Source organism: Pseudopodoces humilis, chromosome 4 (assembly GCF_049639895.1).
Source record: "Pseudopodoces humilis isolate 2021_Gansu_Grassland_sample_001 chromosome 4, ASM4963989v1, whole genome shotgun sequence".
Lineage (NCBI taxonomy): Eukaryota > Metazoa > Chordata > Aves > Passeriformes > Paridae > Pseudopodoces > Pseudopodoces humilis.
The window spans coordinates 68947463-68962004 of NC_142203.1; the positions used below are offsets into that span (position 1 = coordinate 68947463).

Below are 14542 nucleotides of genomic sequence, written 5' to 3' on the forward strand. Positions count from 1 at the left end.
CCACAACCCACGGATGTCAGCAGGCTGTCAGCGTCCCAGAGGCACCGCCATAAAACCCGCAGGCAGGGAAGGGCTTGGCTGGGCAGCGGGAAGGCTGGTGAGAAACAAAACAGCACGGCGGGGTGACAGCGGAGGCTCAGCGCAGGGAGGCTGTCAGCGCCCGGGGGTCGCGGAGAACCTCCTGCTCCCAGAGCCCGGCCAAGCCCGGCTCACTCCATCCAAGGCGGCATTCCCACGGGCAGCTTTCCCCCGGCGCTCCCGAGCCGGGACAAGGCAAGGAGCACCGCGGGATGACGGAGGGCCAGCCCCAGCGCTCGGATGCTCGGGCGAGGCTCTCCCCAAGCTCGCCGACGGAAATGAAAGTGCGCGGAGAGCGGAGGGATGCCTGTCCCGGATATTCGGCGCAGGGAAGAATGCGGGGTTCTTGGAGCGGGCACGGCCACCCGCAGCTGTGCAAACAACCCCGCAGAGGAGGTGACTTACCTTGTCCCCCGACTGAGACCGCACACCGCCCGCTTGCAGGAACCCCTTGCCTTGCCTGAAGACGGGACAAGCAAAGCCGACGGCTGTTTCCCAGCGGGAAGCTGCTGTCTCACAGGTCAAAAAGTTAAATGAGCTGGCTGGGGTTAGCGCTGAGCACCGGTATCCACCATCAGCCTGACCCAGCCCAGTACACAGCAGCTGCTCCTTGATTTTAATTTAATCCCCACAATCGAGGTGAGCTCCTCTGCCAGCAGAAAAGCAGCAGCAGTGGCTGCAGGCGAGAGGTTTTGCTGCACTGCTCGGGTCTCATGCCCCTCTGCAGCATCTCCCCAGCGCTGCAAGCCCCGAAGGGATCCCGCATCCAGCTGGACGGGCAGGAGGAATGCAAGGCCCCGATCCAGGAAAGCACATACTGATCCGTCAGCACCCGAGTATTCCTGACCCCTGTCTTCCAGAGGAAACTAACTTCAGATGGCGAGAGAGGAAGGAAAGGGAGAGTGATCAGCAACAGGTCTGGGGAGGATTGGATACCCCTGCACAGGCTGGTCAGAGGTCACACTGGAAAAGGCCATTTTGGATGAATGCAATCCTGAGTGTCAGCAGGTCCCAGCCTGGTCTCTAAAAGACCATTAGTGATGCTGCAGGCAGTAGAGAAAGAGAAAGAAAGGGGCAGCCAGTGATCGGAGAGGCATGGGCCATGCTCCTGGCTCCACCACAGGCTCCCAGTCCTACCCTTACCAGCTTCAAATAGGGAAAATACTACTTTTCTGCTGTTTTGCCTCACCAGACTACCTACTGTGGGTAATAGATGGAGTCCATACACCGTACAGTTAAAAAAAAAAAAAAAAAGGTGGAAGGGTTTTAAATTCCACATTTCCATGGATTTTTTTTTGGAGACGGGGGTGAGAAGGGAGGGGGCAACACAATCTCTAAATCTTTATTTCCTCAGGCTTTTTCAGCCTGTTTCCTCCCCAGCTTTTGTACTATTTCAACCAATTTTTATTTTTGGAAAAATAAACCAGAACAAATGGCAATAAATACAGGCAAGCTTAGAGGAAAATGACTGGGACCGCTCCGGATCCTGGCAGAGGTCTTCTGAACAATGCTGAAACCTCAGGGCCCATTTCTGCCCGGTGGCAGATGCGGCCCACAGTGGCAGCTCCACCAGACAACCCTGTCCTGGCCAGGGAGAAGCTTGTCCAGCCCCAGCCAGGGAGGGGCTCTCCCCAAGCTCCTGGGCACAGTGTGACTTTTCACCACATGCAGCTATTGGATCCAGGTGGGCAGAGCTGATGAAGAGCCAGCAGGCTGTCAAGGAGCAGGCACAGCAAGGAGGTCATGGGGTGTTGTGGCTTGACCCTGGAGACGGAGCCTGGTCCGGCAGCAGCAGAAATCACCAGCTGCAGTGGGCTGTGTGGGTGGGGGCTTCCCTTCCCAGTATCCCTGGGAGAAAGGGGGATGTTCTGCAACCCTCATGCAAGGCTGAATCCAGGCTTTTCAGGGTTAGGACCAGAGATACTGTTCTATCACAAATCATTAGCTTATCCAGAGCACGTCAGCCCCCACTGGCAGACAAAATCCTACTGCTCTGAGGATTCTCATTATCACATGAATCTACATCTATGATGTTTTCTGATGTCTCAGCTTTGAGAGCTCTCAAACCCTTGCAAACGGTAGCTAGCAATGGATGAGAATCTCAGGCAACTAATGCCTATTGATAAAATGTAATAAATATTCAAGCTAATCAGAAGGATAAAAATGAGAGAGGGAAGAGAGCCCTGAAGCACACTAGTTGCTGCCTGCCTGAGAACACCATCTTAAAATGATCCAACAACCAAGCCATCACAAATAACCCCAGCTACAATCACACATGAGTTTTTCTTCTCAAAGCTTTTTTACAAGCTTTGAAGACCCTCCAGTAAACAGCACACTAAAGTGTGTTCTAAAGATGAAGAAAAGAAAAAACCCCAAAGCCCAAGAACACAAGCCCTTTGCTCAACTGCAAATACCTGGACACAGGGAGACACCTGAGCTGTGAACACAACACCAAGCAGCCCATGAGCTGATGGCCACCCCTTGCTGACCACCACAGCCTCAAGCATGTCTTTACTTCACCTCACATCTGTGACAGTCCCTCCATTTGTCTTCTCACCCTGGACTGCATTCAAGAAGTTAACAGGAAAAGAGAAATAAGTCACAGCCACTACCCTGAGCCCACACTAGTGGCCACAGCTCAAATGACATCAAACACATGTATTTCCTGAGCAGGGCAAGATAAGTGAAAACAGCACAAAAGAGTACACCAGAAGAGAAATGGGCAGGAAAAAAGATCAACCAAAAAAGCCGTATTTTTAGGATGGATTTCAGGAGACAACTCTGACAATCAGTACTTTATTCCTGTAACAGGTTGCCCATAGAAGTTTTGGATGTTCCATCTCTGGTAGTGTTCAAGGCCAGGCTGGATGTAGCCCTGAGGAACATGGTCTAGTGGAAGGTGTCCCTCCCCCCCTGGCAGGGTTGCAATGAGATGACCTTTCCATCCAAAACCATTCTGTGATTCTACGGCTGCAAAGTCAGGGACTGTCTCTTACCACATTGGCTACTGTTAGCCCTGCCCTGGGGCCATACATCCTTCATCACACAAGGAGGTGACATGCCACCTTGGTGCTGGCAGACTCACCTGAATTTCCAACAACAAAGACTACTACCGCCACCCTCCGCAAAAAATCCCACAAAAAGCCCCTGCTGTAGCAGAACAGAGGTTAAAGTCGCAATTACAGAATTGGTAACACAGTTACCCAAGAGAAAAATAAACCAATTACAAAAAAAAAAACAAAAACAACAACCAAAAACACAATTCCAGATTATATTTAACACTCAAATTCCTCCTTAATTGCTCCAGTGTCTCAGCCAGTTTGCAGGGGAGGAGTGGGGGCTGGCAAATTAGCTCCCCCCAGGGCTGCTTCCCCCTGGGGAGCTTTCACAATTTACATTCCCATTGTGTTCTTTAATTAGTACATTCCTACAGCTTTTCTGAGAGTCCCAACACTTCCAGGGCTGTGACAGTACTTCATAAATAATAAATCGGAGGGAGTGTTCACTGTACCCTACTCCACTCCTCCCAGTGTCCCGGCCGGTGTCTGGCAGCTTTTGCAGGGACCACACACAGCCTTGAGCAGCCCACCACTGCCAGCCCCAGAGGAAGGCTTTGGTGGGGACATTAATAAACTCTTTTAATCTTCCCACCTTGCCCAACTTATTTGGAGTCCTGCTTCCTGCACGGGATTCTCCCAGAAGAAGCATTTGGACTTTGTGACATCCCCAGAATGTGGTTCCTGTGCAGGTGAGACGGGCAGGGAGGAAAGCTTGAGAGAGGTCCCTGCAGCCCTTTGTCTGACCAGAATGCAGCACAGAGGCAGCACTGGACCAGCCAGACCTTATGATTCAGGCTCTACCTGGAAGCAAATCCCACACCCAGCATCAGGAAGCACAGAGCAGCGTGTGGAGCTGCTCCTCCACACGAGGACACAGGCACCAACCTCCAGCCCGAGTTTTCTGGTACCCTAGGGACATATGAACTTGTCCTTGGGGAAAGTAAAAGCAGGGAGATGTATTTATTCTGCAGCACATCAGCCAGCTTATGCCAGGAGCAGAGCCCAGGATTCCTTGCTACCCAGGAAAGCCTCCAATGCCTTCAGCCTCACAAAGGCTTCACACAGATAACCCTGGAAACCAAATGTCAGAAAATGCCCAGAGAAAAGGGACGACAACACAGCCAAGCCATGCATCAGAGCTGCAACTCAACGTTTTCCCAGGTCTCATTAGGGATGATTTATGAAGGCTGACACCATCGTTAACCTCTGACCATGTCCCCACTGCCTGCAGGGCATTTCACAGCCTGCCTGCCTGTGACTGTCCAGCAGCAATGTGGGGGACGACTGAGATTTTATCTCCCCTGTTAATGCAATTAGATGGTTTGGAGGAGACCATTGGATCACCTTACCTGCAGCAACCCAGCCACCCCATGTGCTCCAGGGAAGAGCCCTGCACATACTGCGTGCTTGCACACACGTGCAGCACTGCTTGGCACAGGCATTGGGCACTAATAACCTGCCATTTACAACCCCATCTGGTTCTGACATGTCCATTATTCAAAGGCATTTGGCAAAGACCTTGGGCAACTCATTTGCAGAGTCCGGGTCAGTTCACAAGCTCATGAATTCCCAAACTATTTGCTGGCCGTGCTGGTAGCCAAGCTGTGAATAGATTTTTGGCAGATTTGAAAGGAGACAGTGTTTTCTGAAAACACCTGCCCTCAGAGTCTCCAAAAGCCCAAAGATTTCCATTCCTATTTAAGATGCATATCCAGCCCTCTGTAAAGCTGCAGTAAGATGAAAACCTGGCTTGTCCTGCCACTGTAGAGAATACCCTGTTTTTATCAGTCTCATGGGAAATCAAGTGACATCAGAGTCCCTGAACCTCTGATGGGACCTTGAGGGGTGCAAGTCTCACCTCACCTCAACCTTCTGTGCCCCGCCAAAGGCTGGAAACCTAGCAGAGCAGAAGCATCTCCTGGTCTGGGACCATCCCCAGATGCTTAGCCCAGCCCCTCTCATCCCACAAATGATGCAATTGGCTGACTCTCCTTCAAGCCAAGCCCAAAACCCAGTGATGCCAGCACAGGCAGCAGTAGCCTTGGGCGCTCTGGTCCTACAGCTACTGTGTCAGGATAATACACCAGCTGGAGCACGAGGTTAGACCTGGAAAAAGCAAACTTGGCACCTTTATTTCCAGCCAGTTCACATCAACCTTCCCTTGACCCACCAGAGCTGCAGAACATTGGGGTTTGCCACCTCTCACGTGCAAGGATGCAGCAAGCTCTTCCCTCCTGCTCTGAGGCTGAGGCTCCGCTCTCCCCCAGCTGCCTCGCTGGTGCAAATCCGCTCTGCAGCCTGTTCAACCAGTGGGCCACCCTTCCCTGCTGCAAACAGCAGCCCACAAGGCTCCCGGAGATCAGGCGGCATCGCACACCCGCTCGGAGAAGCAGGAGGCACAGGCAGGGGAATACGAGACGTGATTTGCTCGGAGACAGCTCTGTGCTTTTGGCAGGACTCGAGGGCATTTGTTTTGAAGCTGTGTTTACATGCCTTTGATCAGACGTGTTTAACTTTTCTGGTGCGTGACAGCAGCAAAACAAGTTTGAGACAAGGATAATGAAACACATTGTGCGCCCGTAGATGTAAACGGCTACAACAAGGCTGCGCACATCAGCAGCTCAAACTGGAGGTGGGGGCGGCGGGGGGTGGGTGCCAAGACGGGGAGATGCATCATGATGATGCCAAACCAACAAGTTGAAAATGAAAGGGGGGGGAAAAAAAAAAAAAGTAAGCACTAACCCAGCAACAACAGCTCAATCTCAGCTCTTGGAACTGGCCAAGTGAAGTCTGTGCTGAGCCCTGGTGCAGAAGTAAAACTCCATCCAACATTGCAGGGAGCTTTTTCTGAGCAGATAAACTGCTCCCGTCGTGCCTCAGGGTTTCCTCTCAGCAGCACCTCAGGGCACCTCAGGTAGGGAGCAGCCCATGATTTTTCCAGCCTCTGAGGTTCATCAGCAACTCTCAAAGTCAAGCGCTATCTTTTAAGAAATGCCAGCACACGATCAGAGAGCAAAATGGAAAAGCAGCTTCCAGAGATGTTCCTAAAATAGCGCTCTCTGAAACGCTACGGGCACACCTGGCACCATTAGCAAGGATGTATCTACATATGTATAGACCAATAATTGGATCATTGAACACCCTGTCATCATTTCAAACCTCGAAAGGCAATAAAAACCTCTCTCCCAGCACCTTAAGGAAAGACAGAGAGCATTGCCGGCATCCTTTCAGCACAGGAGAGTGCCTGGTCATAAACTGGGAAATGTTTCCAGGCACGGCAAGGTAAACAGCTCCACACTAAACTGCTAATGAAAACCCTGGCATGGGGCAAAGCCTCAGCACAGACAGAGGGCTGCTCCTACAGAGCAGTTTAGACGCAACAATCCTATTTTTGAGGTTGAAAGAGACATGAAGGAGTATGGATGATCCAGCCCTTTGCTAAAGAACAGATCCAAGCATCTTATCCCTAGTATGTTTAATTCAATAGTGCAAAATGCCAGCAGAGAGATTTTATAATACAGTCCCATGCTGACCGTGCTTTGAGATGAGAGATGCCACCATCTCCTTGTGCTTAGCACAGCAAATGAGCAGAGCACGTTGGCACAAGAGGTTTCCTAATAGCATACCACCTCACTACACAACCTGTCAAGCCAACGCAGGCTTAAGCAGTGGATCTTAGTTGGCAATAGTGGGGGAAGTGAATACTCAGCTGTGATAAATATTTAACGTGCTTTTAGTCCTGAAGAAGTGTAGCACTGAGGCCATCATCCTGTAAGTGAAAACCAAGGCTGATTAATGGGGGAAGGTACTCCCATTTATGGGAGGTTAGGATCAATCCCAATTCTCAGCTATTTGTTGAATCTTTAATGCTCTTTTTCGATAGCAGAATTCTTTGGTGAAGGGCAGCATCCTAATAAGGCTGCTTTAACAGCAGGGATGTTAAGGGGATATAAATAAAAGACCCCCGTAAAAATAAACAATGAGGTATAAAAGGAAGGTTTCATGTGGTCACTACTGTTGGGTGGCTCGGATAAAGCAGTTTTCAAGTCCCCACTCTTCTTTGGAGGCTTCTCTGTCATCTCAGAACTGAGCCCAAGGTTAACCCTCAGGCCAAAGATAAGCTGCTGCTCTGGGAAGGAAGGAATGTCAGCAGCAGCCCAGCAGTCAGTGTCTGACCTTTGCACATTCACTCCATGCTAGAAAGGTCTCCACATTTTTCCACACCTCAGCCCTCTTCTCAGACCCACAGTTTCACCATCTCATGCTCCAGTTCTTCCCTCTCTGAGCAAGTTGCCCCCAAACCACCTTCCATCTCACCAGCCAAGATTAATCCCCTGCTCCATTTCAGAATCAACATCTCACCTCCTATGCTCTCAAACACTCCACTTCCCCTTTCTCCAGAGAGAGTACCTGGGGTGGGCAGGCAGTCTGCATTTACGCAGCATTTGCCATCTCCCATCAAGGACAGCATCCCTTTCTGTCCCTATTGGGTCTTCCATCACATCACCTTTGTGCACTCCCTACTCCCATGCTTGCTTCCCCCAGAAAACCCCCGTTGATTTTTCACCATCCACTAGGACCAGTCTCACCTCCTGCAAGCGAAGCACTCCCTGCACATCTCTGCTCACTAGCCACCCCTCCCTTGCTGGCAAGCAGCATGAAAGCAAGACCACAAACATCAGCCTTGTAATGAAGATGAAGAGCCACACAGCCTTGCCGGCCCTCTCCATCTGCCCTCACCTTTCCGGCTGCATTACGCCTTATGTTGTTTCTTGTCTGAAATTAAACATCAGCTCCTTCCTGGCTGTGCTGTTACTCTCACCCCAACCTTATGCCAGTGATGTTACAGCAGGAAAGGGAGGGGATGAAAAGTGAGCCAGGAAAGGGGACAGCAAGAGGCAGTAGGGAAAAGACTGTATTTACAGCAGGGGTGACCAAAGATTCCTGAGCCAACTGCAGGTTCCCAAGCAAGACGGGCACTGGTACATCCCTGATGAACCACTCTGGCTCCATCAAAGCATCAGCTGGAACAGATCTGGTTGTCTGAAATGAGAATGGGTACTGGCTTCTGCCCAGAGTGACAACTGGGATGAGAAGACAATGTCACCCCCAGGCAGAAGCTAAGAACCTCTTTGGCCCCTAAAGCCCTCCCTCCTCCTCCATACTGCAAGGGACCAGCCTTTAAAATCCCTTCTCTCCTTCCAGCCCTGCATCTGCTGTGACAGAACAAAAATGTGGTCCCTTCATAAATAAGACTGGCCCAACAGCAGGCAGCATGGCAAGACAATTTTCCTCCAGGACTTCAAGCTCTGGAAGAGTAAGGGAGAGGGCTGCACCCTCTCACAGCTGTACACACACATGCTACACACACAAGAGCTGTGCACATCCCCTTCTACTTCTACCATGGACCACTCCTTGCTACCCATCCTCCAGGATCATTCAGCATCTCTCCCCCCAGCTGCCTTCTCCACCGTAACTGTCTTTCCTTATCCACCACTGTAAACAGGGATTATGAAAAAGGACGTGAGATTAAGCCTCTGCTACAGATCACCCTGCCATTGTCCTCAGTGACAACAGGTGCCAGACGCCTGTCTGTGCCCTGTGAGGGTCCTCAAACATGCTTCCCTGTGATGCAGTAAGACTTTCAGAGAGATAGTATGAGTCATGAGATGGTATGAGCTCCTCCACCCAGCCTCAGTAAGCTTTACCAAGCCTTCCTTGCTCTTCTAGGAAAAAAAAAAACAAGGAAGTGGAAGTATTGTACTTGCAAGGTGCCAGAGACAGAAGCTGGGATGGAACCTGCTGGCGTTACAGGAAAAATTAGCATCAGAGAACCAGCCAGGCCCTCAGGCAGACAGCGTTATAGCTGATGCCCCTGTGGGACTCTGCACACCCACCCACTGCCAAGCAGCACAGATTCACCGCGTGGCAATGCCAAGCGCAGGAAGGATGCTCTCATCCCAGGGAAGGCACAACCAAGCCCTAGTCTGCAGCCAAACTGCCCAGGTGCTCTGGCTTCTCGCCCTAAACCAGGATACCCTTTGGCTGAGCCACATGCCTGGGAAGATGATGGCTGTGCAAATGTTAGAGACAGGGCTGCTTTTGTTTACAGGCTGCTGGCAATGGCGCTGCACACCCCACATCCTCCCCCAGCCAGGAGTGAGCTCCAAGAAAGGAAATTACACAAGCCAGAAGGTTTGATGGAATGAACCCATTGGGCGGCTTGAAGATAGCTATTAATGGAGAGCTTTCTCTAATTGCTTTTGTATAATCTGGGGCTGCTAGGCGGAACTGGGTAATAAATGAAATCCAATTACATTTTCTCTCAGTATTTATTTTATTAAGTAGAATTCATCAGCTGATGAAGGGCCCCTCGAGGTAATGGCTCATGACCTAGTGGAAGACACTTTTTTTATTATTATTTTCCCCACTTGGGGAAGCGGATAATTCCGTTTCCCAGTAAATGCAGACTGCCCCCCCCTGCACTGTGGGAAGCACAACAGGTCCCAGGGCAGCACGGATCCCACACTGCCCTCCTGAGTGGGATCCCCGCTCTGGCTGCTGGAGTACCAATGATCACAACAGGTGATTAAACCCCAGCTTCAGCATACTGGCGGGAATGGAGATGGATTTACAGTGCACAGCACACAGAGGGCTGCAGCAGGTACCAGTCCCACTGGGAATGCAGCAAGAAGCAATGACAGTCCACGCCTGCTCCCCAGGAGGCTGGACTCTGGTGCCAGCACTGTTTCCCTAGGATGAGTCTCCTGCAGGGCTTGCAGTGTGGGCTCAGTTTGGGCTCAGAACCACAACTGACCAGGCTGACAGCACCGTGAACACCAGCAGCCCAGGTCCATCACATCCAGCCCCCCACTCCAGCACATCCATGAAGTCTTGTAAGCTCTGCAACACAGCACCTGCTGGTGGTTTAAACCCAGTTACTGGTGATGTAGACACAGTTTCTGCCATGAAGGCTGCCCATCAAGGTCACGAAAAGCACCAGTCCCACACAGAGATGCCTAGCTAAGCCTTGTGCCACAATTAGCATGCTGGCATCAGCAGGTAAAGCATGTCAGGGATTTCTGGTGCTGGCAGCATTGCAGGACGCTCCAGCTACCAAGCAGGGTTTGCTGGAAGCCGTAGCACTGCAGGAGAAAGATCCCAGGCCCTGGCACAGTGCCTCTTCCATGGTATGAGAGGCAGCAAAACCCAGTGTGGGTCAGGAGAGGTTGCTCCAAGCATAACCTTACAAGTTCTAGCCAGCATCCATCCCTGTGGAGCAGGGATGGCACAAGATCCTTCCTCCTCCTGCTTTCACACCAAAAAGCATCAATGGGGCTGGGGTGTGCCTGTTAATCATGGGGTCTGGTGCAGCACTGCTGCCTTTTTGCTGGAGCCCACAGCAAGGATTCCTCCAGCACGAGCAGGCAGGATTCCTCGGGGATCTTGCAATCAGCTGCTGGGCTTTTCACCATCCCTCTTCCCATCCAGATATTGACTGACGTTCACCCCTGGCTCCCAAGCCCAGCGCCGACAGCCGCAGCTCGCCCGGCTTTCACTGCCATCTTGTCATACAAACAATTTATCACCCACCAGTGAGTGCTGCTACAGACGACAGACTCCAGTGTCCATTAATTAACAGGAAATACTGAGAGAGGCATATACACATGCACAAATCTGTCTGAGAGGTTTCCTACAGCATCCACCGCGGATGCACCCACGTGCTGCCACAGTAAGCACAGGCTCTGGAAGCCACAGCAGATGCAGCCAGCAGCAGCCAGGCTCAAAGCAAAGGAAAAGCAACATTATAAGGAAGAAAACCAGCTATGGAGGTGATTAGAGTAGCATGGTTTTATTCCTGAATAGTAAGAATCTACTCAGCTTAAGGAACAGATATAAGGGTGGCTATTTGAGAACAGGGGAGCAAGCAAGCCACATCCCAGCTGCTGAGAGTTTGGGTGAAGGTGACACCATGGACACCTCCAAAGGGCTTGCACAGTCTTTTGCAGCAGGAAAATCTAGTGCTGTGCCTAGCCTTGCATTGGGGATGAGGTGTTCTTGGCTGCTGTACCCTGCTCCCAAACCTTCCAAGGCTACATCAAGGCAGGACAAGCCCTGTCCCCCATCAGGGCAGCAAATCCAGCAGCCATGCACATTCCAGACCACAGCTCAGCAGCACTGAATGAATGCCTGCCAGAGCCTGAGCCCTCGTGCTGCTGGGCCAACTAAAAATAAATGAGGTGTGGGTTCACAGAGAGTCAGCGTCAGGTTTTAGAAGTGCTGTGTGTCGCTGGTTTTGCTGCAAAAGCCAGGAACAGAGGATAAGGAAAAAGGGTTTCAGAGGGCAAGGAGAAAGTGTTTCAGAGGAATTTTCAGAGGAATCTTCTGAAACTTGTCTGGCTTTTTGATTTGGGAAGAAATACTAAAACCAGTTGGAAAGGAGATCTAAACATCATGTCAGAATCCAGCTCTTCATCATTTTCTCAAATGGGCTTTCACTTTCTTCTGTGAGGCTATTTGCCAAGCACAACACAGAAACACAAGCTATTTGCGTTGATCCAAAACTATTTTTCACCAAATAAGCCATTCATCTAAAATCTTTCTGCCCAGCTCTGCTGCAGGAAAAGCTATCTGCTCATGGCAGGCCACGATTTATGCTTAAATGAGCATTTGTGACTAACAGACAGGCTAGATTCATAGTGAAATGCATCATCAATAAATCAGTCAATCACTTCTGCCCTCAGCTCAGGGCTGAAGTCTGGAGTAACTACTCAGCACTTTGTCAACCTTTACTCCAGCGAAGTCTGGGTAAGAGACCTCAAGATTTAGCCTATTGATTGCTTACTATTGTTTCTGATGCCCCGCATGCTTCAGACATGCTCCCTTCAAGCAAGATTAAATACCTGGCTTATGGCATTGGGATTCAAGGGAAATTATCTTTTACAAGCATGAGAACAGGCAAGTCAAATTGCCCTATGCAATGGTCCATTGTGGTGCAAAGGTGCCCCTGAATCCCCTCGGTGCTGCCAGCACAAGTCAGTGCTGACTCTCCCTGGGGCTGAGAGGTGAGCCCCATGGCTGTAGCACATTTCTGCAAGTTAAATGCAATTTTGGCTGTGGCTCCAGAGCCTTTGAGGCTCTCAGCTCCTCCGGTAGTGTTTTGTTGCAAGAATAATAGAGTGACAGCTCCCTGGCAGCTTTGAGTAGCATCCCCAGCTCAAAGCCACCCTTAATACCTCTGCCAAACTCCAGCCTCTCCATTTTTACATTTGTTTGAAGTTAAGCTGATCTAACTTGCGTGAGTGGACACAGACAGAGTCGCTCAACCAAAGCCAAAGAATGTCTCGGACACTCCTCTGCCCAAGGGCTGGTGCTTTTCCCCCACACACCACCAAGGATATTGAGTGTATTAACACAGACTGAGATAAGTGACCATCCTGCCCCCCAAAAATGGGCAAGACTGGGATATTTGCACTTTTCACAACCATAAATTAAGAAAATACAGCAACCATTTGCACGGCAAAACACCTTTAAATAACACACTGAACTCCAGCACCTCCTAGGAATCCCTGCTTCTCCCCACTGACACCACCCTGAAGACAGGGAAAAAACCTTCAACAACTAAAACCATGCCATTTCTACAGAAAAAAACAACCAACCAAACAAAAAACACACAAAACAAAAACAGACAAAAAACAACCAAAAAAAAAAAAAAAAGAATAAAGAAGCAGCCTGCAGAAGGGAAGGACCTGACAATTTTTTTGGGGTGGTGGGTAGAAAGTTAAACACAAAGGATTTACAGAATCCCAACACAGACCACCAGCTGCTCGCCCATCCCCATGTCATGCCCATGTACCAGAGATGGCCTACTGATTCCCAGGTTTCACCCATATATCCCACTGTAAGGCAAACTGATTTCTGATGCTTACCCTGCCCTCTATTATTTCTGCCAGACCTCCCCCTCTCCTCTGGGTACTTCTCCTGCTGCCATTTGTTCCTGTCCTTTACAGCTCTGCCTGCTGTCACTCGCATAACCTTGCCTGTTTGGTAATTTGTGGCAATAAAGTGTCACTGTGGGGAAAAAATACAGCATCACAGCAGCATATAAATCTTTGATCCATAAATTGTGCTGCTCCCCACCTGCATGCCCCTCCTTTTAGATGTAAAGTGCAACGATTTGGGGCAAGAGGAAGAAAAAAGAGCCAGTAATATGTGATCTTACAGAAGGGCAGCACTGAGGTGTCCTCATTGGGGGCTATAATGAGTGCTGAGGGACTGGTGAGTGCTGTAAATTGCCCTGGAGACATGGGCCTCAGTCCAGGCTTCCTGGAGCTATCCAGACCTTAAAAAGGGGGAAATAATACATTAAACATTGCTAAAGAGTGCAATCAGTGCTGCTGTCTACCTCCACTTTGAACAACCTCACTGGTGCTGAGCACACAACCGTGGGAGTGCCATGGCCATGGAAATGATCCAGGTGTGGGCAGCTTGCTCCTCTTCCCACCTAGAGATGGGATCCTGCCCATCCCCTTCGCAACTGAAAAGCTCCTCAGTAGATCCCCACCTCCAGCCACTCTCCCTGGACTTAAAGGGGGACTACAAGGAGGTAGGTCTGCAGTTTTCCCTTCCATCTGGTGCAGCAGGTGCCCACTTTACACATGTATGCCCTCCACCAGGCTGACAACAGCTCCCCATGTCTCAGAGGGGATTCAGTGGGGTAGCTCCAGCCCCAGGGAAATGCATCTCATGTTTGTGGCCCCACGGTTTCCAGCTTTACTGTGCAGAGTAATAGGCATCCACCACCAAGGCTCTCCAGGAGCCACGAGGCCCAGAGCATCCATGACAGCCTCTGTAATGGCTTTAGAGGAGCTCAGTCCCTCTTGCTGATGGTTATTTCTTTGAATTGGAACACACAGCTTGCCTCCATCTGACCCGTCATCTACTGAATTATCAGCTTGGTCGGACTGTAGATCAGCATCCTGGGCCAGCTGTAAAATGTCACCTCCAGCACTGCTGCAGCCACTCTCCCAACCACAGCTGCTGTTCCAGACCCAGCAGAGTGTCCCACTCCTTCTCCCCTGGTTCTTGGAACAGTGGGGCATCGTCCACCATCCATCACATGGAACAGCAGGAAGACTTGCATTAAAGCCTTCTCCTGAAACTGACATCTTTCTTGACATCTATAGCTCACCTGAGCAGCTAAGCTACACTCCTGTGAATATAAACAAGCAGGAGGGAAAGTGCATTCAGTAGACAGATAGCTTGGGGAAGTGTCATCACCCACTGAAAGCCCATATGTGGTTTTGTAACAAAGGTATTTGCTTCCTGTCTTGCCCACTCATCAGAGGAATATACGAGCGGAGCTGAGCGGCACCCTGGAGACAGACTAAAACCAAACAGTGCTC

General features: G+C 50.4%; 1 protein-coding gene across 8 annotated transcripts in view; it reads right to left on the reverse strand.

Annotated features, from left to right (window-relative positions):
- Positions 1 to 14542, reverse strand: part of CNTFR (ciliary neurotrophic factor receptor) — a 202980-nt gene that overhangs the window by 130542 nt on the left and 57896 nt on the right. The window contains exon 1 of one of the 8 annotated variants that reach the window (XM_088054259.1): positions 484 to 570. The exons of the other annotated variants lie outside the window; for them this stretch is intronic. The gene's annotated coding sequence lies outside the window, so the exon portion shown is untranslated. Of the gene's footprint in view, positions 1 to 483; positions 571 to 14542 lie in introns of those variants that run through there. 8 annotated transcript variants of the gene reach the window in all.